This window comes from Mustelus asterias, chromosome 11, assembly GCF_964213995.1.
Source record: "Mustelus asterias chromosome 11, sMusAst1.hap1.1, whole genome shotgun sequence".
Classification (NCBI taxonomy): Eukaryota; Metazoa; Chordata; class Chondrichthyes; order Carcharhiniformes; family Triakidae; genus Mustelus; species Mustelus asterias.
Window position 1 is genome coordinate 99,535,340 of NC_135811.1, and position 26,997 is coordinate 99,562,336.

Sequence of the window (26,997 nt, forward strand, 5' to 3'; positions counted from 1 at the left end):
TTTGTTACATTGGTTGTTAATTAATTGGTATACCCAAGTAGAAAGAGACACTTGCGGACATGGGGCTGAGGGTGGCTGAATATTTTATTCTCTCCATATTGAAGTATCACCCACCTCAGTGTTAGTCTCATTTCACCAGGGTTCAAGCTGTGTGTTACATGTTTTATTTCACACATGCATGCATTTGCATGGATATCAATTCTTTTTTCATTGTAGATGCAAGAAAGCTAAATTTACATGCCACACATAGCATTGTTTATAGTATCTGTGCAGTTTGAAATTCTCACCTTAAAGCAATGTGGTATTGAGCCAAGCTCAAAGCTTTACATCACTTCAAAGGCAGTCAGAAGCCAGAAAAGAAACTTTCAGTCACGTGACAACTAGTTAATATAAAAGCATCAATTCACCATCAAAGCATCCATCAGCAACTTACCCAGACTTTTTTTTAGCTCATATTAAAAATGTACTTTGATCACGATATCTATTACAGTGGAGAATAAGATTCACTTTGACGGGAAATAAATTGTCATTTTGGGGTAGATGCCTTATTGTTTTCATGTGAAAATGGGAGAATGTTGCTTGCATTTGGAATTAGACATGTAGGTGTACTGAAACTTGCTTCTTCACCACAATCTGTTATCGGATCTCTGATGTCAGTCTAAATGGAAATGATCACTTTTTAAAAAGTGAACTCTTTCCTGTTCCACTGACATAGCCACGATGGGAAATTCCCACAATCTAAAGTACAAATGACCAATTTTCAAGGTTTTAACCAATAGTAGGTCCCTTATAAAAAGGACAAATAGGTTAGTACCATCGTTTTTAATAGTAAGTTGATGTTTCTTTCCATGTTCTCAATGGATTCCAGTCACGTCATACACTGTTGAGTTCTAGTTGACTTATTTGATAGAGATCAGTTTCATTTTTTTCAGACTCAAGTTGGAAAGTTTAAGATTTTGAACATCAGAATATTGTACTTGATGAGGCAATTCATCAATTGTGTGAATTTTAAGTTTGTTGTTGAGTCAATTATTGATTTCAGGCAGACTTTTACATGAATAATTTTCACTGCTTCCCCCTCATAAAAGCATTGATTCACAATTAATTCATAAATGGCGAGCAACCCACCTCATGACTCCTCAAAGCTTGTCTAACATCTACAAGTCAGGAGTGTGATGGAATACTCTCCACTTGCCTGGATGGGTGCAGCTCCAACAACATTCAAGAAGCTCAACACCATCCAGGACAGAGCAACACTTTTGATTGGCTCTCCTTTCACAATCATTCACTCCCTTCACCATTGCGCACATTGGCAGCTGTGTGTATAATCTGCAAGATGCACTGCAAGAACTTCCAAGGCTCCTTGGACAGTACCTTCCAACCCACTACCATCTAGAAGGACAAGGTCAGCAAACACGCGGGGTATGCCACCACCTGAAAGTTCCCCTCCAAGTCACTCACCATCCTAATTTGGAAATATATTGCTCTTCCTTCACTGTGGCAGAGTCAAAGTCATGGAACCCCCTCCCTAACAGCATCGTGGGTGTATCTACACCACAGGGATTGCAGCGGTTCACAAAGGCAGCTCGCCGCCACCTTGTTGAGGGCAATTGGGGTGGGCAGTAAATGCTGGCCTGGCCAAGACGCCCACATCCTGCAAACGAATAAAAAATAAATCCTACTTCAGGAGTGACAATTGACCTCTATTATCTCACCTAAGACCCCTTCTACATGTGTGAACTTAAATGGTGAGCTTTGGACATTACAACATGGCCCAATCCTGTCCATGTCTGACATCTCCACATATTGAAACTTTCCAGAAGGATTCAATGAATGGTAATCAGGAGTGGGAATACTTGCTGGTTTCCTTCCCTAGTCCAGAGATGCTAAAACCAATTATACTTTGCAAATGTAATCTGTTTGGGATCATCTTAGTTTGCATTGTTCAGTTCCATGCTGTCATTGTCAACAGTGTGATTAGGAAAACTGTAGAGTTTCACTGTTATGGCTTCAAGTTTCAATGACATTTTCTTGGCTCTTCCCAGTAACCAACCTTAGAAAATCCGGGAAATCTACTTTGGGGTTACTGCTGGGTATTTTGATGCTGGCGACAGTGTCGGTGGGGGCCTCGGGCAGAGGCTAACGTGTGGGTGGGCACATGCCTGTTTTCCACTCCGCTGGAGCTATGAGCTAAGTTGGCCTAGTGCCGTCCCATAGGCAACTACCCTGGTTGCTTGTCCTTATGCTTCGCTGGTATCAGAGGTCTTGGACAGTATAAAACTTTGGGTCACTTATTCTGGTAGCAGACAACTGAAACTTAGTGTTTTTGTCTTTGACTTTGCTGGCTGGCTCTGAGTGCCAGATATAGTAAGTGTAAATGCCTAGCGCATGAACACCTGTTTCCCCATAATCCATCCTAAATCAGCATAAGAACAGCTTTAGTAGAGTGTGAGTGACATTCTTCTGTATAAACTTCATACTTGCATTACAGCAGACACTGTATTTAGGTTAATAGCAGAAGTATTATTCTCACTGTGAGGCCCATTTATCAGCATTACCCTGTATAAAGGTTTCTACAAAATGTCTCAAGGGCAGCATTAACCTATATTGAAACTTGCTTTATGGTTCACTTTTATGCACAATCAGTCAAATTTCATATCTTTCTGTAGTTCAATCAACAAGCAAACTATGAAACAGATACAGTTCAGTAAAATCATTAGTCCTTTTTGTTTCAGGCCTTCTAATTTCCAAAACTCAAGAACAGCTTCTTCCTGCTGCCGTCAGACTTTTGAATGGACCTAGCATATATTAAGTTGATATTTCGCTACACCCTAGCTGTGACTGTAGTATTGTATTCTGCACCCTCTCCTTTTCTCCTCCCCTATGTACTCTATGAACGGTATGTTTTGTCTGTATACCGCACAAGAAGCTGTATCCCAATGACGATAACAAATCAATTAAATCAAAGACAACTCTGCTTTTTTTGGGGTGATAAAAGTAGTAACATTGTTTGACCAAGTGGCACCAAATGCCACTGCCGGACCAAGGCTGGTCCATGTCACTTCTCCTGTGCAAAGACTTAATTTTAGTTGTGGTGTTAAGGAAGGCTGCTGCGCAAAGGCAAGGCACTTTCTACGTCACTGATATCTTGTACCCATTCACAGAGTAATATTGGCTTCTTATTGAAGGACACATGCTGTCCATCTTTTATTGGTTCATTGAACAGAGGAACCAAAGACGGTCGCACAAAAAAGAATGTGAATGCTTTGTTTTTAGAAATTGATCACATATTAAGTTGAAGTGTATTTTTAACAAAACCTCAACTGTTGTAACTGACAGAGTGAGAGTTTTTCACTCAGTTGCATCCTTTGCAGGTCATCCCACCCATATCCCGTGAATGAATTTTTAAAAATGCTGGATCTGAAAGGATGTTGAAAAGCAGGATTAAGTTACGCTTGCTCTTAGGTCTAACAATATGTGATACATCACACAACAACCGACATGCATATGCTGTTTCCAGCCCCCTCTCAATTGAGGAACCAGTTTAAGCTACCTTTTAGAAGATTGTTTTGCTGGGTCTAAAAATGCCAACACTTGATTGAAATCTGTTTTGAGTGCCATATTTGATGAACATAAACCAGTTCCAAATCCTGTTCAGGAGCTAAACTAATTTATTTCCTTCTATTTTAATTTGATGTTCTTTTTCCCTTTGTGAAATTTCTTTGTACCATACACTTACGCTTTTAGGCACCTTGCATTGGCAATTTGTCTTCCCCGATAGAAAAAGCAAAAGAGACCCACAGTAACGACCTCATTTTCTTCTTATCCTTTATTGAATGGTTGGCCATCTGTTTCTGCACAGTGGTCAGATTGAGATTGTCCTGGACCAATATTTCTTCCCTCCCTCTCTCTGTCTCAACAATCCATGGTTTGCACAGACAATGTGCATTTTTGGCTTGTGCTACTTGCCCCTGATCTCTCATACTCAATGATCTAACTGCAGAGAAAAGCTTGGCATAGCATTATTTATTGTGGTTGTGGTTGGAATACCTTCAATGGTTCCACCCTTGTGCTCTTGCGAGCTGTGGAGAGAATCTAAAGTTCCTTATTTCACTGGATGGGAGATGGCAGCAGGAACATTTTTGGCCAGGTTGATGTTAGCCGACAAGCAGATATATTGCAGGGAACCAAGATGCTTGAAGCATGAAAAAAGCTTCAGATGGGCCACATTTACCAGAATCTGGTAGTGACGTTTGGGCAGGACAACGTACAAAGGTTTTCCTTCGGAGTCTCAACAATTTGTATATGATGTGGACATGTTGGTTATTAATGATATGTGGTTGATGTCAGATGTAAATAGCCCATGTTAAATGTTGCAACAGGGGCAATTGTCACCTTCTCCCCCTCGATATCGGAGTGTACATGAATGGGGTCCTGTTGCACAGTCCAAGATTTGATTTGTGCTGAGTTGACCAAAGGGAAGCACGGTTAGCCTTTCTAACCATGGATTCGGCGAGAGAGAAACCCCAGAGTTACAATTCCAAGTACTATCCTGAAGTCCTTGTTGGAAGTGCACTGCTGTAGATGTTGGGGCTGAACTAGTATTGGCATCACTGTCCAAATTGCCTGGCAATAAACTGTTCACACACTTGGATGAAGAATCTCCAATAAGGGCAAAGTGCCAAAACATATTCTGTGCCATTCTCGGATAAGATTACAACCGTAACTGACCATCCATTGGATTCCTACTTTGTTTGGGAGGCCGTGAGCAATTCCCGACTTGGAAGGAGACAAAAATGAATACAGGAATGCCACCCGAGATTAATGTTATAAACTTTATGATGGCCGGCATGAAAGAGAACTATTGGTAGGCTCCATGTCACTCCTTGTAAGAATTGAGAGGAAAAAATAACTTCAAAATGGAGTGAAGAATTTTTGAACCATTTGAAGTTTACACACAAACTATTTGCAATATTCAGTTACCTGTTTAAAATCTTAGATGATTTATAATTGTTGTCACGCATACCCCCTTCCTTGTGTGGCAATAATGGATAAAATGTGTGTTAAAGGTGAAGGAGAAAATGAGAAAACTATATCAGCCTCAGCCTCACATTTTCAAATTAATAAACAATGTGCTCCTTTTTCATTTCTCATTCTCACATCACAAGCCTCTTGATGATAATCTTTTGTGTAACACAAAACCGACTGTGATAGGTTCTGACAGCAGAACAGAAAACTTTCTCATGTAACAGAAATGTGAGCCCGGAGCCGAATGGATTTTATTGTGTGCAATTTTTCGCGGCAGCTGAGTGAATGGTGGCATTGACAACATCTTCATTCCTTTTGTCAATCAAAAGCTGCAGAGCTCTTCTGTGTACAGTATCTGTAAATTAAACAGCTCGCTCCTGCTGTTCATTAGAAATAAAAACATTTTCGGGTTGGAATGGGTGAAAGAAAATGCAGGTGAATTTCGTTGCCACTTTCAGCATTTTACTAGTACATTATTGGGGCAAGTAAATATTTGTGAAGGGGCAAGTTAGTGGATAGATATTTACATTAATTCTCCTGCTATTCCTTCCCTGACTCCTCTGGGTTTTTTTTCTGACATTCTTCTAATTTGCTTGCTAAATCCCAAATGCCTTCATTTACATTTACAGTGCACTGAGGTAACTTAGACTGTGGTTTGTAAGACCCAGCTGTTATAAGGACAGCTGAGTTGGGCAACAGTGAGGATTTTTTTGAACATGAAGAGTCTGATGGATTTGACTAGCGCTTTGTCCAGCTGGTAAGCGCTCTTTGCACAGACTTTCCAACAGGATAGAAGATTTTCAAATCCCATCCCACAATGAGGGCTTCTTATGAGCAATTATTGTATTACCTACTGAAATACCCGTGTATGCCATTATCATGGAGAATGAGCAGTGCACAACAAACCAAAGGTGCCAAACTTCCTTTAAGCAGGATGCAACCCACCAGCTATTGCCTCCTTCCGTAGAAGAAGCAGGAAACATATATAATGACCTTTATTGAGGAAATGTGCAAGTGTGAGGCAGTAAAACAGACTGTTTAAAGTTTATTTATTAGTGTCACAAGTAGGCTTACATTAACACTACAATGAAGTTACTGTGAAAAGCCCCTAGTTGCCACACTCCGGCGCCTGTTTGGGTACACTGAGGGAGAATTTAACATGGCCAATGCACCTAACCAGCATGTCAACCACTACAAGATGACCTGCAACCATGTTTGCCTTTCCACATTGCTCTGACTTACTACAGCATAGACTCAACTCGGGTAGCTGTGAGAGTCTCTGTAATGTTAGCCACACTGCGTTGCACCCTTAACAACAAAGTGAGGGAACTCACAGGAGTGCCAAAACCCATTTCAGGAGAAATCAGGAATGTTGGTAGCAGAAAAATGGGGAAGGGAGCATTGATAAAGAGAGGGCATTGGGATACAAAATGGCTAGAAGTGGTAAAAGCGAATGAGGGAGATGAAATGAACACCCACCCAAATGTCACATAAATGAGACTTTTGAGATTAGGCGCACTCTGTATACTAACCCAAAGTTATGTGACTACAAGCCTTGACATTTTTCCTGATTTTAGCTGCATAGATCATCACTATGCTGTCTTACCTGGAGACAAACAGCTTAGGTAAAAGGAAGTGTATTGTTTCACATCAATGTAGTGAATTATTATGTTATGATACCTTAGACTGAAGCAATAAGCCACATGTCTGGGCCTATTTGTTATACACAAAGGACTATAAATTTCAGTTTATCTATTAATTCAAGGTGGAATGGCCAGCAATAAACACAAGGATTATGATGTTTGGCACTCTTCACATGACTGAACCATATCACTTCTGCCAGAAATTCAGACCTTAAACGGAGAAAATGTGCCAGCAAATCACTTGATCTTACTGAGAAAAGCAGGGAGAGGACACTGCTGCTACCAGCATTTGTGATGGGAAAAAGATCAAAGGTGCACCTGTGGGAATACTATGTCAGGACCAGTGATAAATTCTTCTGACTGCGATCATATTCAACTTGTGACAATCAACAGCTTTAGGGACCGCACACATCGATTATCATGGTTTTATGTATCACAGTACCTTGGGTGCAGTAGATTAAATACAGTGAAACTCACATTTAATAGTTGCTTGTGTAAAGTAGCTGCATTTTTTAATGACATTTAAACTTTGATCAGAAGCCATTCCTTTAAGCCTTAGTTACACATCAAGTCAACATTTGACTGAGCATGGCATCAAGGAGCCATGGCAAAATTGACATCAATGGGAATTGGGGAAAACTCTCCATTGTTGGAGTCATACCTTGCCCAAAGAAAGATGGTTATTGAAGGCCAAACATCTCAGCCCCATGGCACTGTTTCAGGGGTTCCTCATGGTACTATCCTCATGGTACTAATCATTCTCAGCTGCTTCATCAATGACCTTCCCTCAAACAAAAGATCAGAAGTGCAGTTGTTGGCTAATTATTTCAGTGTTCAGTATAATTCCTGACTCCTCAGATACCAAATTAGTCTGTACCCACATGCAACAAGACCTGGACAGCATTCAAGCTAGGGCTGATAGGTGGCAAGTAATTTTCATGCCACACAAGTGCCAGGCAGTGACCATCTCCAAAAGGAGAGTCTAACCATTTGCCAATCAATGGCTTACCATTGCTGCATTCCCATCATCAACATCCTGAGGGATCATAATTGACCAGAAACTTAACTGGACCAGCCACATAAATACTGTGGCTAAAAGAGCAGGTCAGAGGCATGACTTCCCAACTTTGTCCACCTTTTACAGAGTGTGATGGAACACTATGGACTTTTGCCTGGATGATTGCAGTTCCAAAAACACTCAAGAAGCTTTACACCATCCAGAACAAAGCAGCCCACTTCACTGACACCCATTCACCAGTAGGTTAAACAGTCACCCCGCCACTAGTAGCAAGCAACTCGCCATGGCTCTACGCCAAAACCTTCAAAACCCTTGGTCTCAACTGTCTAGAAGACCAAAGGCAGAGGACACACGGGAACAATGCCACTTGCAAGTTCCCCTTTAAATCACTTCACGGTTCATTCAATGTTGCTGCATCAGAATCCAGGAACTCCCCCACCCTATATCAGTGTAGGTGCACCCACCCCACAGGGTTAGTTAAAGAAGGGAAGCTCACCATCATCTTTTCGAGCAATTTGGAATTGGCAATACATGCTGACCTTACTAGCAGTATTCACATCCTACAGATTAATATGATGTGGAGATGCTGGCGTTGGATTGGGGTGGGCACAGTAAGAAGTCTCACAACTCCAGGTTAAAGTCCAACGTGTTTATTTGGAATCACGAGCTTTCGGAGTGCTGCTCCTTCATCAGGTCCACTCACCTGATGAAGGAGTAGCGCTCCGAAAGCTCGTATTTTGAAATAAACCTGTTGGACTTTAACCTGGTGTTGTGAGACTTCTTATTGTAGAGATTAATTTTAAAAAAGGCTTCTACACAAAGAGACTGCAATATAGTCATTCTGTTCACTGGCAAAAAGTTATATAACTGTAAATCTTGACTCTTTCTAAGTTCCACTTCTTAGGTAGTCATGAGAACCATCTTGCACAGAAAAGGAAGGAATAGTTCCTCAAACGTAATGGGTTATGCTTGTCGCATGATAACCTTGAACTATTGCTGTCATATTGGCTGTCTTTTCCCAAGGCCATCGATAGAGTGCCTTTGGACTGGCAATTCCACTTGATCTATTCAATCATAAACTATCATAATACCTTGGCTCAGTGCTGAGCAAATAAGTTCTGGGAACTTACAAGATCTGATGTCATACCCAGGATGTCATTACACCACCACTGTAGATCACTTCCCCTTTTCAAATTTAGTTGAGCAATTTGGCGTAAATATGAGAAAAATTATTACTGGAGTTGCCACCCAAGGTCAGACAAGGGTGGGCACAGGTAGGCATGTGGAGTATAATAGAAAAAAATACAGGTGCCAAATGATTAGGGAGATGAGGGCAATTTTGTGCCTTGTAGTTTTGACACCCACAAGAATTACCAGAAAAACATACCAACAGTGTCATTACAATGCTACGAGTGTTGTTAATGGGGAAATGAAACGTATACATGGGTTTTAGTTATGCTGAAATAACAAAATTGAAATTAGCAAAACTAAAACTGATGCAAAATTAACCCTTTTCAAAGTGCCACAAGTGGGTAGATTGCAAATGTACAAATTCTGGCCGGCAGAGGACCAGAGCCAATTAGGAAGGACCAAAGGAATGACCCCAAAGATTAAATTATACAGTTTTGTTTGAGAGCTCAGAGTGATCTTAATTATAAATATCAGAATAGTGTGTTGTGTGGTTGAGAATGATTAATCTGACCATTCCTGACTTCTTTAAGTCCCCTAATTTTCAGCAAAAATGGAGGTAAAATCAGTCTTTGACCTAAGTGTGAAACATATACAGTGGAATGGCACCCTATCTTATAATACGTCCTATTTCGTTTCTGTTGCCATCATAGAACATAGAAAAGCTACAGCACAAACAGGCCCTTCGGCCCACAAGTTACGCCGAACATGTCCCCACCTACTAGGCTTACCTATAACCCTCTATCTTACTAACTTCCATGAACTTATCCAAAAGTCTCTTAAAAGACCCTATCGAATCCGCCTCCACCACCACTACCCGCAGCCGAATCCACCACCCTCTGAATGAAAAACTTACCCCTAACATCTCCTCTGTACCTACTCCCCAGCACCCTAAACCTGTAACCTCTTGTGGCAACCATTTCAGCCCTGGGTAAAAGCCTCTGAGAATCCACTCTATCAATACCCCTCAACATCTTATACACCTCTATCAGGTCACCTCTCATCCTTCGCCTCTCAACCTATCCTCATAAGGCATGCCATCTAATCCAGGCAACATCCTTGTAAATCTCCTCTGCACCCTTTCTATGGCTTCCACATCCTTTCTGTAATGAGGCAACCAGAACTAGGCACAGTACTCCAGGTGGGGTCTGACCAGGGTCCTATACAGCTGCAGCATTATCTCACAATTTCTAAACTCAATTCCTCTATTGATGAAGGCCAGTATTCCATATGCCTTCTTAACCACAGCCTCCACCTGCGACGCTGCTTTGAGCGTCCTATGAACCCGGACCCCAAGATCCTTCTGATCTTCCACACTGCCAAGCGTCTTACCCTTAATATTATATTCTTTCACCTATTCAACCTGCCAAAATGAACCACCACACACTTATCTGGGTTGAAGTCCATCTGCCACTTCTCCGCCCAGTCTTGCATCTTATCTATGTCTCATTGCAACTGCTGACATCCCTCTACACTATCCACAACCCCACCAACCTTTGTGTCATCAGCAAACTTGCCAACCCATCCTTCCACTTCCTCATCCAGGTCATTTATAAAAATCACAAAGAGCAAGGGTTCCAGAACAGATCCCTGGGGCACTCCACTGGTGACCGACCTCCATGGTGAAAAAGACCCATCTACAACCACTCTTTGCTTTCTGTGGGCAAGCTACAAAGCAATGTCCCCTTGTATCCCATGCCCCTTCACTTTCTCAATGTGCCTTACAATGGGGCACCTTATCAAATGCCTTGCTGAAATCCATATAAAACTACATCTACCGCTCTTCCCTCGTCTATGTGTCTAGTTGCATCTTCAAAAAATTCAATTAGGCTAGTGAGGCATGATCTGCCTTGGACAAAGCCGTGCTGGCTATTTCTGATCATACTATTCCTCTCCAGATGTTCATAAATCCTGCCTCTCGGGATCTTCTCCATCAACTTACCAACCACTGAGGTTAGACTCACTAGTCTATAATTTCCAGGGCTATCTCTTCTCCCTTTCTTGAATAACGGAACCACACCCCCAATCCTCTGGAACCTCTCCCGTCTCCACTGATGACGCAAAGATCATTGCCAGAGGCTCAGCAATTTCTTCCCTCGCCTCCCACAGTAACCTGGGGTATATCCCATCCGGTCCCGGCGATTTATCTAGCTTGATGCTTTTCAAAAGCTCCAACACATCCTCTTTCCTAATGTCCATATACTCAATCTTCTCACTGCACTTCAACTACCAAGATCCTTTTTCCACTTTGAATACTGAAGCAAAGTATTCATTGAGTACCTCTGCCATTTCTACCGGTTCTATACAGACTTTCCCACTGTCACATTTGATAGGTCCTACTCCTTCATATCTTATCCTCTTGCTCTTATCATATGCTGATAGCACGTAACTCTACCTCTCCATTACCTGTTTCAACCCCTTCACTGCTTTTGTGTCGCCAGGTTCTTATCTGACATCCAAACTTGGATGAGTAACAGTTTTCCCCAGTTGCCTTGGCTATCGCCTTTGACTCTGCTACAAGCTTCATACCCTTGCAACCAATTTCATCCCTCGTCCCAACTAGAACTTTGTGTGGAAACAAACTGATCACAATCTCAGCATCTAATATTACACAGAAATCCATTTCCAACCCCATATCCTCACCTGTTTCCACTTTTGTGACATTGCCAGCCCCTACCACTGTTGCTGAATCCCGTCTTGAGCTCCAGTCGCCTCCATACTTGACAGTCCCAGTGCTGACATGACAAGCCTGCCATCCTGCACTCTGTAAACTGCAGCTCACCCACATCCTGCCCCACATCAAGTTGAATCATCGCCCCTGTCTTTGCTGATCTGTATGGATTCCCAGACCTCAAATTTTAGCCCTGATGTTAGCTCTGATGAAGGGCCATCCAGACTCTAAATATTAGCTCTATTCCCTCTCCACAGATGCTGTCAGACCTGCTGCGTTTCTCCAGCATTTTCTGTTTTTGTTTATATCTCTTGTGTTATCTCCTCCAGCCTTGCACAATTTCCCCTACCCCCCACCCAGCTCCACACCCAATTCTATATTCCTCTGACTCATCTTGTGAATTTCCTGCTGGTTCCTCCCTTACAACCGTACCTTCAGCTGATTGGCTATAAACTCTGGAAATCCCTCCTTCTCTCTCTCCTTAAAGACCATGACTTTGAACAAACTGATGGCTATCCTTCTTAATATGATCTTTGTTTAAGCCTTCATTTCTTCCATATGCCTTCTTGAAGTGCCTCGTGATGGGTTTTTTTGGTTGAAAGTGCAATGGAAATGTGAGTTGTTCCATTCTATTTGTATAATTTTGCCCATAATGTGCCATTTTAACTCTCTGACTCGTAGCTCATTGGATACTGTACAAAACTGGAGTTTCTAAAGTAAAACCTTGAGATTCTGTAGGAATAGTTGCAGAAGTAGGAGCATGTGAGACCTAAAAGATTTTTGTTGCAATCTTCCCAATCCCCAAGACATTAAGATAATGTTCTCGAACATTGGGTAAGTGTCCAAAGGTGCTTTTTTGAGCTGAATTATTAAATTGTTCCAGTCTGCGTGTAATGTTAGACTTAAATTAGTGTAAACACATTGGGAGCTTGTTGCTCTTAAAAATTCAGAAATGATTGACAGAGAAATGTCCCAGTCCAGAGACTTGCTGGCAGTGCCAGAGGTAACCTGTTTACCTTGCAAGAGACAATGTAGTATAAAGAAACCTTATATGTTTTTCTTTGTAAAGTTTCTCATTTGGAAACATTGACATTGGAGACCGTTTTAGTGACTAACCCAACAGCTGAAAAAGCTATTGGGCGGCAGCTTGACGGCAGTTATACAAAAAAATCTATGGGGCTCGGTGCCACGTGTAAATCTCAAGCAACAAGATTCCCTCTCATTGCTCTTTATGGGTTCATACAATCAGGGTACAAAAGTCACGGTCATTAACACAAAAGGGTCCAAATTGTACTGCAGACCTTCACCCTGCAACTTGACAGCTTGCAACAGTAGTAAGTACTGTAAAATCGTGCTGCTGTCTTCAGCCTGCTGTTTATATCCAGCAACTTCCCACCACCTTTGACATTGAATGAGTTTGTAGGTGTTGGTATGTTTTAAGGGATGACACAGTGGTTAGCACTGCTGCCTCACAGCGCCAGGGACTCGAGGTTCAATTCTGACCTCGGGTGACAGTCTGTGTGGAGTTTGCACGTTCTCCCCGTGTCTGCGTGGGTTTCCTCCGTGGTTTCCTTCCACACTCTGAAGATGTGCAGGTTAGGTTGATTGGCTGTGATAAATTGCCGCTTAGTGCCAGGGAGATTAGGAGGGTAAATATGTGGGGTTACAGGGATGGGACCTGGGTGGGATTGTTGTCGGTGCAGGTTCGATGGGCCAAATGGCCGCCTCCTACACTGTACATTCTATGATAATCAGTAGTTGTTTTGTTATTCTTTCAGTCTGAGTGCAAAAAAAAGGTAAATAAAGCTGCCAAATTATTATTGAAATGCTTGTGACCAGTTTGAGGTTGTTTTGTGATTCAACTACACTGAAATTATAAGATCTTGCTGCATGGTGCCAGCTTAGAGACTGAAAAATCATTGGTCCATTGGTTTGGTATATTCTGAATAATGCAAAGCTTAAAATAAAACAGTGATACCACTAATCGACCAAGTCACTGTGGCCTTTCTTCAGAGCCAATATCTCTTGTATGGTGTAAATGCATTTTGGTTCAGTCTCTTCCAATTTTGGTACCCTGTTAGGACTCCCCCAATGGCACGGTATTGATCACTGTGCCGTGCTCAGTTGACTAACATCAGCCAGCCAACTAGGGTACCATGATCTCAGTATCGCTTTGTTATGGAGGGGGAAATTGGGCAGAGATTTTGCTTTATTGCAAATGTAAAATGCAGCAGATAGTGAAAATCTGAAATGAACATGGGAAATGATGGATAGACTGAGCAGGTCAAGCAGCAAAAGGAAATGCTTGCGATAGGGTGGAAGACAGTAGAGATTAAATGACAAAAAGAATGCTGGTGCAAGTCAACTGATTTATTTATTCCCCTTTTGCTCTCTTTTCTCTGCCTCTGTACATCAGACTTACACATCTCTAACTGTTTACAGTTCTGATGAAAGGTCATCGACCTTAAATGTTAACTCGGTTACTGCTTGCCGTGATGAGTATTTCCAACGTTTTGTGTTTGGCGGCACAGTGGTTAGCACTGCTGCCTCACAGTGCTAGGGACCTAGGTTCGATTCCCAGCTTGGGTCACTGTCTGTGTGGAGTTTGCACGTTCTCCCTGTCTCTGCGTGGGTTTCCTCCAAGTGCTCCGGTTTCCTCCCACAGTCCAAAGATGTGCAGGTTTGGTGCATTGGCCATGCTAAATTCTCCCTCAGTGTACCTGAACAGGTGCTGGAGTGTGGCGACTAGGGGACTTTCACAGTAACTTCATTGCAGTGTGAATGTAAGCCTACTTGTGACTAATAAATAAACTTTAACTTTATTTTTATTTATAGGGTTTGGGTTCTGATTGCTATCCAGTGATCCTAGACTTGAGTGCAACTTGTGGGACTTGAGCTCACAATTCCATTCTATGAGTGGTGCCCACCTTCCCCAGTTATTTCTACTTGGGACTGTCGATCAGGGAGATCAGGGATCAGGATGTGTCATACTTGGCAGTGTGCTCAAGTGGCATTGTTATAAAATGGCCACAAAGACAACAGGCGTACTTGCTGAAACCAACAGCCTTGAATTGAAGTTATCGCGCCCTAAGGTCTTGAGTGCTCAGGTTAGAACTATTTGAAACCATCCTTTCAGATTTTCTGCTTTGAGGATCCTGCACATGGATCTATAAATCAATAATCCAGGACACCAGAGTTGAACAGATAAAACTAGAAAAGGCAAGGTAAATCGGGAAGTAATAGTTAGGTGAAACCTGATGATTACATGAGCAAGGAAGGACTGATTGGAAATGAGCTGCAAGAAAGAGTGATTTAAAGCAGAGATCTGACTGCTAATTTTGATCCCAATAGTCTTGATTGTGCACATGTAAATGAACATTACTTTATGTGGGAGGAGATGGCATAGTGGTATTATCGCAAGACTATTAATCCAGAAACTCAGCTAACATTCTGGGGACCCAGGTTCGAATCCCACCATGGGAGATGGTGGAATTCAAATTCAATTATAAAATATCTGGAATTAAGAATCTGTTGATGACCGTGAAACCATTGTCGATTGTCGGAAAAACCCATCTGGTTCACTAACGTCCTTTAGGACAGGGAGAAGCAAATCTGCTGTCCTTACCTGGTCTGGCCTACATGTGACTCCGGAGCCACAACAATGTGGTTGACTCTCACCTGCCTTTGAACAAGGGCAACGAGGGATGGGCAATGAATGCTGGCCAGCCAGTGACATCCATATCCCAGAAATGAATTTTAAAAATTCTTGGATGGATTTAGGAGAGAATAATATTTTTTGTGATATATTGCATATATTTGTAAAGTATATACAAATTTACTATATAAATACAAATATACTATTTCCTTTGAAATAGTAAAAAAAAATTGAAAATCATTTCCCTTCCAAACATATTGCACAAGTTTATGTATACTTTAAACTCTGGTAGGAATTCACCGGCTCCTTGCTGGAATTAGTAGATTGGACAGTCAGGAGTACAGTGTTGCAGCCCTATGTCATTCTGTTCTACCTTGACCCTCTGCTGGAGGATGGGACTTGAGTGTTTGCCCTCATCAGCTTTACTTACTGGTTTTCACAGGACTGACAAACCAGTGTGTAGTACTTGCAAACCACCTTTAGTAAAGATTCTCCTTTATCAAAGTGTAGCACTTAGAAATCCAAATGAAGATTGAGTTTCTCTGAAATTCCAATCATCTTTGTTAAATCTGATAATTTGCGGTCTGCAGCATTTAAGCAATGCAAGATGGCTTATTGTGTTACACAAAGATGAGGAACTGGATTTCTGTCATTCATTTAATGTGAAACAGGCCTGAGTACATCATTGTTAACTTATATTGTTAAATTCACCGTGGTTACCATAACAGAGCCAGTGTAATTCATTTGGAACAGAAGCAGAAAATGCTGGAAAAACTCAGCAGGTTTGTCTGCATCTGGGGAGAGAGAAACAGAGTTGACATTTAAAGTCCAATATGACTCTTCAGAGCTGGGGAGAGGCCCATTAATGTGCGGTTAGGTTGATTGGTCATGCAGAATAGCAGAATAATAATGTTAGCAGAAAATGTTAGTGGCGCTTGCTACCAAATAAACCTGTTTGGACTTTAACCTGGTGTTGTGAGACTTCTTACTGAGCAGAAAAAGAAGTCAGGGACTAACTGTCTGGAAGCAAAAAACATGAGGACAAAAAATACAATGACACTTAGGAAAACTAATTTAAAATGGAGGACAGAGTTCAGGTCTGATGTTGTGGAACTCAGTGTTGAGTCCAGAAGTCTGTAAAATGCCTAATCAGAAGATTGCTCCAGGTTGCATTGAGAACATTGTATCAGGTTGAGGACAGAAATGGGAGCATGAATGCAGAGGGTGAATTGAAGTGGCAAGCAACAGGGAGGTCGATGTCATGCCTGTGGATTGAGCAAATGGGTCCTGCAAAGTCTGCGTACAGGAGACCACATTGTGAGATGCGAATATAGTAAACTGAATTAAAAGAAGTACAAGTAAATTGCTGCTTCACCTGGGAAGGAATGTTTGAGGCCTTGAACGGTGAGGAGGGAGGAGATAAAGAGGCAGGTGTTGCACTTTCCCCGATTGCATGGAAAGCTGCCTTGGGAAGGAGATGAGGTGTTGGGGATGATAGGGTTACAGAGGGGACAGTCCCATCAGAATGCGGACAGGAGGTGAGGGAAAAATGTGTTTGGTGGTGGCATCATGCTGGAGTTGGTGGAAATGGCGACGGATAAATCATAGAATCCCTACAGTGCAGAAGGAGGCCATTTCGCCCATTGAGTCTGCACCGGCTGTCTCTGACAGAGTACCTCTTCCAAGCCCTTTCCTTCACCCTATCCTTGTAATCCCACACATTTGCCATGGCAAATCAATCTAACCTATACATCTTGGGACACTAATGGGAATTTAGCATGGCCAGTCCACCTAACCTGCACATCTTTGGTCTGTGGGAGGAAACCAGAGCACCCGGAGGAAACCCATGCAGACACGGGGAGAATGTGCAAACTCTGCACAGACAGTGACCCAAAGCTAGAATTGAACCTGAGCCACTGGCGTTGTGAGGCAGCAGTGCTAACCACTGTGCCACCGTGCCAATCTATCCTTTGACTATGTTGGAAACTGAGGTGGAAAGCAAGGACAAGTGGAACCCAATCATGGTTCTGGGAGGGAGGGGAATGAGTAAGGGCAGATGTGCAGGAAATGGGTCGGAAACGGCTGAGGGCTGTGTCAACTACAGTGGTGGTAAGGAAGAATTCTTGGCTGAGGAAGAAGGGAGACTTGTCAGAACCGCCTTTGTGGAAGGTAGCATCATTGGAACAGTTACAACAGAGCTGGAGAAACTGGGAGAATGGAATGGGGTCCTTGCGCAAAATAGGGTGTGAGGAAGTGTAGCCGTGGGAGTTATTCCATTGTTGTGTTGGTGTTTCCACGGTACACACTTTTATTAACCATTTTGCTATACACTTCTTGACCATCCTTTAATTTTAGAAAAAAAACATTAGGATTAAATAACTATGTAAGTTGAAACAAAGAAAAATGTGTTGGTTCATGGGACTTGAGAAAGGCTTCCAGTGAAGCCAAAGGAAGGGAAAGAACTACTATTTATATAGAGCCTTTTACTTCATCAGGAAGGCCCAAAGCTCTTGGCAACAAATTAAGGACTTTTTGAAGTGTAATTGCTGTTGCAATGTAGGGAAATGTACATACTTTAGTCATAGTATGAACCCCCAAGCAACCATGTGATACATAACCAGATAATCCGATTGTGTTATGTTGGTTAAAGGATAAATCTTGGCCAGTTCTTCAGAAAATGCCATGGAATTTTTTATGCTGATCTGAGAGAGGGCTATTTAAAATGGGCACCTCTTGCAGTGCAGCACTCACTCAGTACTGTACTGACGCGTCAGCCTTGGTTATGTGCTCAAGTTTAAGGAGTGAATTTAAAAGGAGAGGGGCAATTTTCCTCGATTGCCATTGCCCCTGCCCGCTCACCGCCCCCCCCCCCCCCCCCCCACGCATAGATACTAGGCAAATCAAGAATACCAGATTAAAATATCCTGAAAAATATTACTGTAATAATTTGTTAAATTAGTATTTTGGAGAGTGTTTTTCTTTATCTGTCCTTTAAAATGGAAATTAAGAGCCGCCGTTTCAGATTGCTTAAATCAACTAATGGCTGCTGTCACGTACAAGAAAAAATGGATTTGAAATGTTTGGAAATGCTACCATATTTGAAATATTAAATACCTTGCTGAATCACGCCCTTGCATTTTAGTATTAGTTTGATTCATTCATTTATACAGTGTTTTGAAATGAAGAATAAGAAATGATAAAAGCTGCAATATATACTTAATGCCGATTTTTGCTATTTTGCTTACAGAATGATAGGTTTGCAATGAATTGTCTGCAGCTTCTTGGATTCTTATTGAACAGTGCCGTACACTCGGTGTTTTAAGCAAATCGTAGTGGTGTTGAGATTTCAAATCGTGTCCTTTGTTTCTATTTGAATGCAGTGCAAGATTCACTTTTGATTGACATCAATCCCTTCTCTCACCTACCCTGCGCATAAAAATAAGTTTTTTAAAAAAAACATGTTGCAATATATTCCCTTTCATCCATTTTACAAAGGGAAGCAAGCCTGGGAACTGCTGGAACAGAAAAGGAAAGGTCCATGATCGGTTGGTTTTGCCTGCGCCAACTTGATTGTTTTTGTGTTTAAGTTAGTGACCAGAGGAAAATATAATGTGAGTGGCGCTGAGAAAGATTTTCAAGTTGCACACACAGCAGAGGGAATATATCAAACCATCAAGAAATGCTGGATTTGCATTAAGGATGCTTGATCCTGACTTCTTTTATAAACAAAACTTGTGTGCATATATCCTGTACAGTTTTGTGTTTACATCATGATGAGACCTGTGAGTTTTATTACTTGGAATGACTCCAGCTCTTTGCTTGGAGTCATCAGGTCTCATGCCATCAAGTTTGGAACTCGTCCAGTACAATACCGTAGTGACTGGAATATAAACGCCTTCTGTTCATAAAATTGGTGGCCAAAAGAAAGTGGAATAAGCTTATACAACCTTGTGTGCATGGTATATGATACTTATTCTATGTGGCATAGATAGTATGACAACACAAGGCAGCTAATAAGTGGAAAAGAGGATGTTAATCTGCAGCACCATTTCAGATTAAATCGTGACTGCAACACGAGGGTAGATCTGTACCCGCTGGTAAAAGACAAATTCACGACTAATTCAGAAAATACTTGTAAAGAGTGATTAATAACTTCAATAGTGGTGAAGCAAAAATTCTGGAACCACTCAATTAGGGTGTTAGCTGCTACTACAGGGGAATCAGATTCCTGTGAAGGTTAGCCTAAGTGTGTTGAACGACCTCTTCTGTCTGTATTTACCTTCAGTATCTTCAGCACTATCGTAAATGCCATTTTAAAACAATGTTTGTGTTTTCTGCCCCACTCATTTGCCCTCATCTCTCTTTAGAAGACCAGCAAGCTATACATTATTTTGCGCTCAAATTCATAGAATCATAGAATTCCTACAGTGCAGAAGGAGGCCATTCAGCCCACTGAGCCTGCCCAGCCCCTATCCCCGTAACCTCACGTAACCCACGTAATCTCTGTAACAACACCTCACACCAAGGGGCTATTTTGCTTAGCCAGTCTACCTAACCTGCACATCTTTGGACTGTGGGAGGAAACAGAGCACCCAGAGGAAACCCACGCAGACATGGGGAGAACGTGCAAACTTCACACAGACCTGTAGCCGGAATTGAACCTGGGTCCCAAGCGCTGTGAGGTGGCAGTGCCACCGTGCTGCCCATATTAATTCATTATTTTGTCCCATCTGTTGCTGGTATTATGAAAACTGAAAATACTTGAAAAACTCAGAGGTCTGGCAGCATCTGTGGAGAGAGAAGCAGAGTTAAAGTTTCAAGTCTGTATGACTCTTCTGCAGCACTGCTGTTATTTAACTAACCACGAGGGCGTAGGTGAGAACTGCCTATGGTGGTTTCCCCTACACTTCCCCTAGATCTTCCTACTCTTTGTCCTCTGTTCACCTCCACTCATGGTCCTGAGCAGGATTCAACTTTATGGTTCACCCTTGGCCACGCTACTTGTTAACACAAGGAACCACTCAATTAGGGATTACATCCCCTTCTGCATTTACACACCTGTGGTTTATTTGTTGACTCTGGTAAACTGTGAGAATATCCTGGAAGTGTGAGTGACAGCATCATGACTGGATCTATTGCGACCGGTTTCCTTCCCCATTTCTGCCATAATGTTAACAAATCTGGACGTTTTACAAATTTCCCATTCATGTAACTTCTGTAGAACTGAAGCCTTGAGATAGGAGAGTACTCATTGAACTTCTTCGGTCGTGAAGACTGGATCGTCAGTAAAAGAGGTAGGAATTGCTGTGATGTGGATTAGAGAGTTTATGTAGAATGGAACAGATGCATTCAAAGCAAAGCACAAAGGTGCCAGACGTGATTTCATTTTATTCTGAGTTAACCAATCTCAAGTGCCACATTTGGTCTCGGGAAGGGGAAGATTGGCCAGAGTTCTCACTCCGTGGTTTTATTCAAAACTCTCTGCTGGAGGCACCCATGTGAGTAGATGTTAGGTCAGAACAGAATTAATTCTCATTGAGATTAATTGGGAAGGCTCACAGTTGAACAATGGCCACTCAATTAACAGCAGAACTTTAAACAGGAACTGAGATCCCCCAGTTATAGATTTACTCATAATTCTCAGCAGGGGAGTGAGCTCATGCAGCTCAAGACGTTAAATAAGTGAATTATACTTTGACTGGAAGAAGTATTTACAGTAACTGGCAAGAAGATACGCAAGACTACTTTGTGGTTAGCTATACATATATAATTATATGTGCATATATGACAGTGCATTAACAAAACAAATATCATAGTTTTAAAAATATTTTCATCACATGTAAACATGGTTGGGAAGGCTACCATTTGTTACCCATCCCCAATTGCCCTTGAGAATGTGATGATGAACCACCTTCTTGAACTGCAGGAAGCTACCCAGTGTAGGTATTGTGCTTTTAGGAAGGGAATTCCAGATCTTTGACCTACCTCCAGTGAAGGAATAGCAGTATAGTTCCGAGTCAGGTGTGTGGTTTTCATAGAACCATAGAATCCCTACAGTGCAGAAGGAGGCCGTTCGGCCCATCAAGCCTGCACCGACAACAATACCACCCAGACTCTATCCCCGTAACCCCATGTATCTACCCTGCTATTCCCCCTGACACTAAGGGGAAATTTAGCACGGTCAGTCAATCCAACCTGCACATCTTTGGACTGTGGAAGGAAACTGGAGCACCTGGAGGAAACCCATGCAGACACGGGGAGAATGTGCAGACTCCACACAGTGGAGACAGTGACCCAAGCCGGGAATCGAACCCGGGTCCCTGGCGCTGTGACGCAGCATTGCTAACCGCTGTGCCACCGTGGCACCACTGATGGTGGACCGGCTTTGGGGAGTCAGGAGGTGAGTTACTTGCCTCAGAATTTCCAGCCTCTGATTTGCTCTTGTAGGCACACTATTTCTCTGGCTGAGCCAGTTAACTTTCAGATCAATGGTAACCCCTACCCCAGGATGTTTATAGTGGAAGATTTGGAGATGACAATGCCATTACATGTCATGGGAGATGGTTAGATTTAATCCAGAATCATGTCTAATTATCAGGAATCAATCATTAGATTGCAGGGATTGACGTGACAGTAAAAATTGGTAGATAAGATAGATGTTTTGATAATGGACTGGATGTGGAGCTTGACGCTCAGCTTGAGGCTAAACCATCACATGAGATTGTGCACTGTTAGGTTTAATTTGAGCAAATAGCCAAAGAGGCACATTGGATCACAGGCTATGATTAAGAGATTGAGCTGAACATTCTTTCAGTTCATTCCAGAAGTAATTCATTGTGTGCAGTGCTTTTGAGACTTTCAAAACTGTCGCAGTACAAGTATTTGTTCTTTATATACACAGTATGTAGTTAGTGCTTTGATTTGAAAATGGATTTGAGCGGTACGCCATCAAGTACTTTAAGATGCTGGAAGTGTAGATTATTGAATTTAAGTTGTGTGTCACTTGTGACTCAGTTGGCAGCACTGTCGCGTCTGAGTCAGAAGGTTGTGGGTTCAAGTCCAACTCCAAGTTCAAAACTGACACTCCAGCCCAAATTGAGGGAGTGCTGTGCTGTTGAAGGTGCTGCCTTTAACAAGTTAAACTAAGCTCCCCCCTGTCCTCTCAGGTGGATGTAAAAGACCCACGGCATCATTTAGATGTCCCACTGTCCTAGTCAATATTTATTCTTCGATTAACATCTCAAAAACAGTTTATCTGTTCTTAATCAGATTGCTCGCTTTTGGGAGCTTGCTGTGTTCCAATTGGCTGCTAGATTCCTACATTACAACATTAACTAAACTTAGGGTGGAATTTTACCAGCACATCCGCCCAAGATTCGTTCAATCCCGCCCGAGGCCAACGGAGAATGCCGTTCTCCAAGTCTCGCCCACCCCCTGGAATCGGGACGGGCATGCCGATAAAATTCCGGCCTTAAACTTGTGTAGATTAAGCATTTCAGGACATCTTATAGTTGTCAATTTTCTACAAATTTTAGTTTTAATGTTTGCAGGAGGGCAAAGCAACAAAATTAATAAGACTCAAACAATATAAGATTAGAAGACATGTGCTTTTTCCTGTAATAGATTTTTAGAACAGACTGCTATCAAAAGCAGTTAAAAGCTGAGTTGAGTAATCCCTTTGAAAGAAACCTAAGGCACTTTTGCACTGATAAGAATGCTCAGGCGACCAGTACCCCCACCAACTGTGAAAGACTGATGCAAAACAACTGAACTCTGTGCTTTGGGCATAACCATTTACGGGTGCCAAGAATGAAGGCTGACGCTACAGAAAACAAATGCCTCTTTCTATTGTCCTGATGGGGTTCTGGAGGCCCATGGGACGTGAAAGTGGAGAGCTGCGATGGGAGCTTCACAAGGATTTTATTTTTAGCGGTGTTCTCCTGGAGCCTCAGCAGTGACGTAAAAATACCTGAGATGATCATGTGCTGCATGCAAGTATTATGATTTCAATCTTGCTGAGATTGTGAAATGACATTTGCAGAATGCATGCGAAGGAATAATGTTGGGGGATTAGTGTCCTATATTTTTCATCCAATTAATTTTCGGCTGAGGGTGAAATGTTTAGACCTCCACCTATCTGCAAAGTTTAGCACAAAGCTGGAGTCCCAATCTATTCGAAAATGTTCTGGCCAACACTTAACTCTCAATCAATACACACGACAGATGATCAGATCACTCTTCATTTCTTGAAGATTGCTGTGTGCAAATTAACTGTGTACATTACAACAGCGATGGCACATCAGAAATACTTTATTGGTTGCAATGTAAAGCATCTTGAGACATCCTGAGGCCATGAAAACTGCTGCATAAATCCAAGCGCTCTTGTTTTATTTGTTTACTGTGTTTGCCTATAAAATAACACTGACCACAAGGCAAAAAAATAGATAATCAGCTCTGAAAGCCCTTTAAAATGCCCTGACTATGTGAAAGGCACCATATAGCTGCAAGTCTGTACGTCTGACATAATTTAATACTGTAAGAAGTCTCACATCACCAGGTTAAAGTCCAACAGGTTTATTTGGTCGCAAAATCCACTAGCTTTCGGAGCACTGCCCCTTCGTCAGGTGAGTGGGAGTTCTGTTCACAAATGTGAATAGCTTTAAATTGAGGGGTGATAGATATAGGACAGATGTCAGAGATAGGTTCTTCACTCAGTAGTAAGGGCGTGGAATGCCCTGCCTGCAGCAGTAGTGGACTCGCCAACATTGAGGGCATTTAAATGGTCATTGGATAAACATATCGATGATATTGGAATAGTGTAGGTTAGATGGGCTTTAGATTGGTTTCACTGGTCAGCGCAACATCGAGGGCCGAAGGGCCTGTACTGCTCTGTTATGTTCTATATTCGAGCAGCTCTTATTTATTGCATTGAAATGCTGCAACATCTATGCTGATGGGAATTCCGACAGAGGAAGTTTGGCTTGGTTTAAGAAGTTTGAGTGTTAACAGTGAGTTACATACAAAGCCAAGTTTTATTCTTAAAAATACCTTAGTGCAAAGAAATGGCAAGTTGTTGTCACCTGTATTGTAGGCAGTAAAATAGGATCATGATTTAAGATAAATAAAGCTCAATGCACAAGACTATTTATTGACTTGGACAATGTCTCTGAAAACTTGAATTTTGTTGAAATGCATTTTTTGCCTTACAGTCCTCAGTTGCCAGGAGCATTGTTATGTGATTGCTCTCCTATGAACACTCTCAAATATTTTTAGTCAAATCTCTAGATGACTCTGTAAATTGTGTGCATTGTGTGGAGACCAAAAGAAATGCGGGTTCAATCTCTGTTCTGTCCTGAGTTAACTCATGAACCTGAGATCTGGCAATGATGGTACTACACCGAGTTTGGTTATTTGGGACATGGATGTTGCTGGCAAGGGCAACATTTATTGCCCATTCCTAATTTCCCTTGAGAAGACAGTGGTAGGTTTTTCTCCTTCCTCTGCTGCACTCCATGAAGGTGAAGGCATTCCTATGTATAGTTACTCAACCACAAACAAGGAACACCAATATATGCCCAAGCCAGGATGGTATATGACTTAGAGGTAATGGCCATCTTGCTCTCTCCAATATCTTGCCAAGGGATATGCTCAATAGGGGTTCGATATGACCTCTACACAAAAATAGCTTGCTGAAATTCACTGTCGAGGCTCAGATAGACAAGTATTGAATGCTGTTTGCTGTCTGGAATCGTATCCTGCTTTGCTTTGGTTTTTTCCAGAGAAGGGAAAAAAAGAATGAAGTCATTGCGTTCCGTTTTTACCAGTTGTCAGCGGGAGGAACCCAATTCCTTGTTTTTTGGCTTCATCGTGAGCTGGGTCTTGTAGGTGGAATTTCATTTAATGTGATGATTGCCATGCATTAAATTATGGTGCCAGATTGACTGTTGATTTTGTAAAGTGAGCACATCATGGGGCCATGCTATACTTTGGATATTCACGAACCAGAATGACAACACCACTGAGTGCGCAACGTTGACTCTTTAGGCGTTTCTGTTGTTTAAAAACTGAACGTTTTACATCCAATAGAAACTTCTCATTTTGACACACGAATGGTTTAGTAGAGAGTAAATGTCATTGCCTGATGTAGTGCTTTGAATGGACCTATTCATATTCTGTTGATCTTTCTCTGCACCCTAGCTATGACTGTAACACTACATTCTGCACCCTCTCCTTTTCTTCGCTATGTGCGGTATGCTTTGTCTGTATAGCGCGCAAGAAACAAGACTTCTCACTCTATACTAATACATGTGACAATAATAAATCAAATCAAATCAAAAATAGTGTTAAACCATGCTGATCCGAAGATCTGAGATTTGATTTCAGTCTGTACCGGATTAATTTATTGTAGTCTGAGTGCTCATTACATCTAAGCTGGGGAAAGGGGAAATGTCAGCCTGAGTTATGGCACCTAACCATTGTCCAGTGACTGATGTGAAGGACATACTGAGACATGAGGCCATTGTTCAGCTTCTATGATTGAATATCACACCAACATTTACCATCAAGACTCACATATGAATAATGGCTACTTGGGTGAGGGACTGGAGGGAAACTATAACCTGGGGAACTGTATCCCAGCAAAATGTTAGTACTTTGAACAGAGGAGGAGAAAAATGGGAAGAAAAGGAAATATTTATTAAATTTACCATTTATTGTCCCAAATTCCACTTATATTTAACCTTAAGGCATGTCTGTTAATTTGCCAAAATTTTACTATCTTCTCTGTAAATCCTGAAAAGCTTTCAACTTTCAAATTCTTTTTTTTTGCGATAAACTTATCGACAAAATATATGAAGTGCAATGGGAGAGATTCCAAAAAAACAAGTATTTCTGAAGCTGAGTATTTCCAGAATATGCCAAAAATTGTAATCTTCAGCACACTTGTGTTGATGGGGTCAGAGAGTGCACTGAATAACAAAATTGCTTTCAGAGTAACTGCTTGCCTGCACCCTCTCTCTCTCTCTCTCTTCCCCCCCCACCCCCCACCCCAAGTGCCTGCACTGTGGTTAGAGTGAGAAGCAGAAACTGAGATGGGTTTAATGAGAAAAATGTTGATGGACACGAAAACTGCTTTAAACGAGAAAAGATATTCACAAACAGAGAATGTTCCAGGCATGGGCTGAACAGTCACTGTTGTATGTGGGTAGCCTGACAGAATGCCAGTGTTAGTATTTCTGCACGGTTCAGCAATTCAACTCTCAAAATACCCTGATACTTGGCATTTCCATTGTGAAAACTACAACTTCCCCGTTCCTTGTTTCGTTTATACATTTGCATCGACATTAAGCAGCAGATAAAAAATTTGAGTTTCCTTACATACAACTTTCCAATCATTTTACTTTTTGTTGTTGTTTAGCTTTTCTTTGAAATGTGGAGACCAGAAAAGAGATGTTTTGATTCTTGGGTCTTTTGCTGAGTTTAACAGGTTTCAGTGGGAGCAACCTTTACAGATGTTACACTTGGCCTCTGTACTCCTCGCTATGGAGAGGAAAGTTACTGCAGATCCCTGCTGCTGATTGCCACTAACATCTCCTGCTGCAACATGAATATAGGGTGAGGATAGGATTGGGTTCATGCCGTGAGGTCACATATGAAGGAAAAGAAAGATGTGCATTCATATAAGAACACAAGATATAGGAGGGAGGAATAGGCCATTTAGCCTCTCGAGTCTGCTCCACCATTCAATTAAATCATGTCTGATCTAATTGTAGCGTAAACTCCATTTTCCTACCTG

The 26,997-nt window shown here is 41.8% G+C and overlaps 1 protein-coding gene across 10 annotated transcripts in view; it reads left to right on the forward strand.

Moving 5' to 3' along the window:
* Positions 1–26,997, forward strand: part of raraa (retinoic acid receptor, alpha a) — a 590,811-nt gene that overhangs the window by 212,847 nt on the left and 350,967 nt on the right. For 2 of the 10 annotated variants that reach the window (XM_078224105.1, XM_078224113.1), the window contains exon 1: positions 12,047–12,162. The exons of 7 other annotated variants lie outside the window; for them this stretch is intronic. The gene's annotated coding sequence lies outside the window, so the exon portion shown is untranslated. Of the gene's footprint in view, positions 1–12,046; positions 12,163–26,997 lie in introns of those variants that run through there. One more of the 10 variants, XM_078224106.1, reaches the window with a different exon arrangement.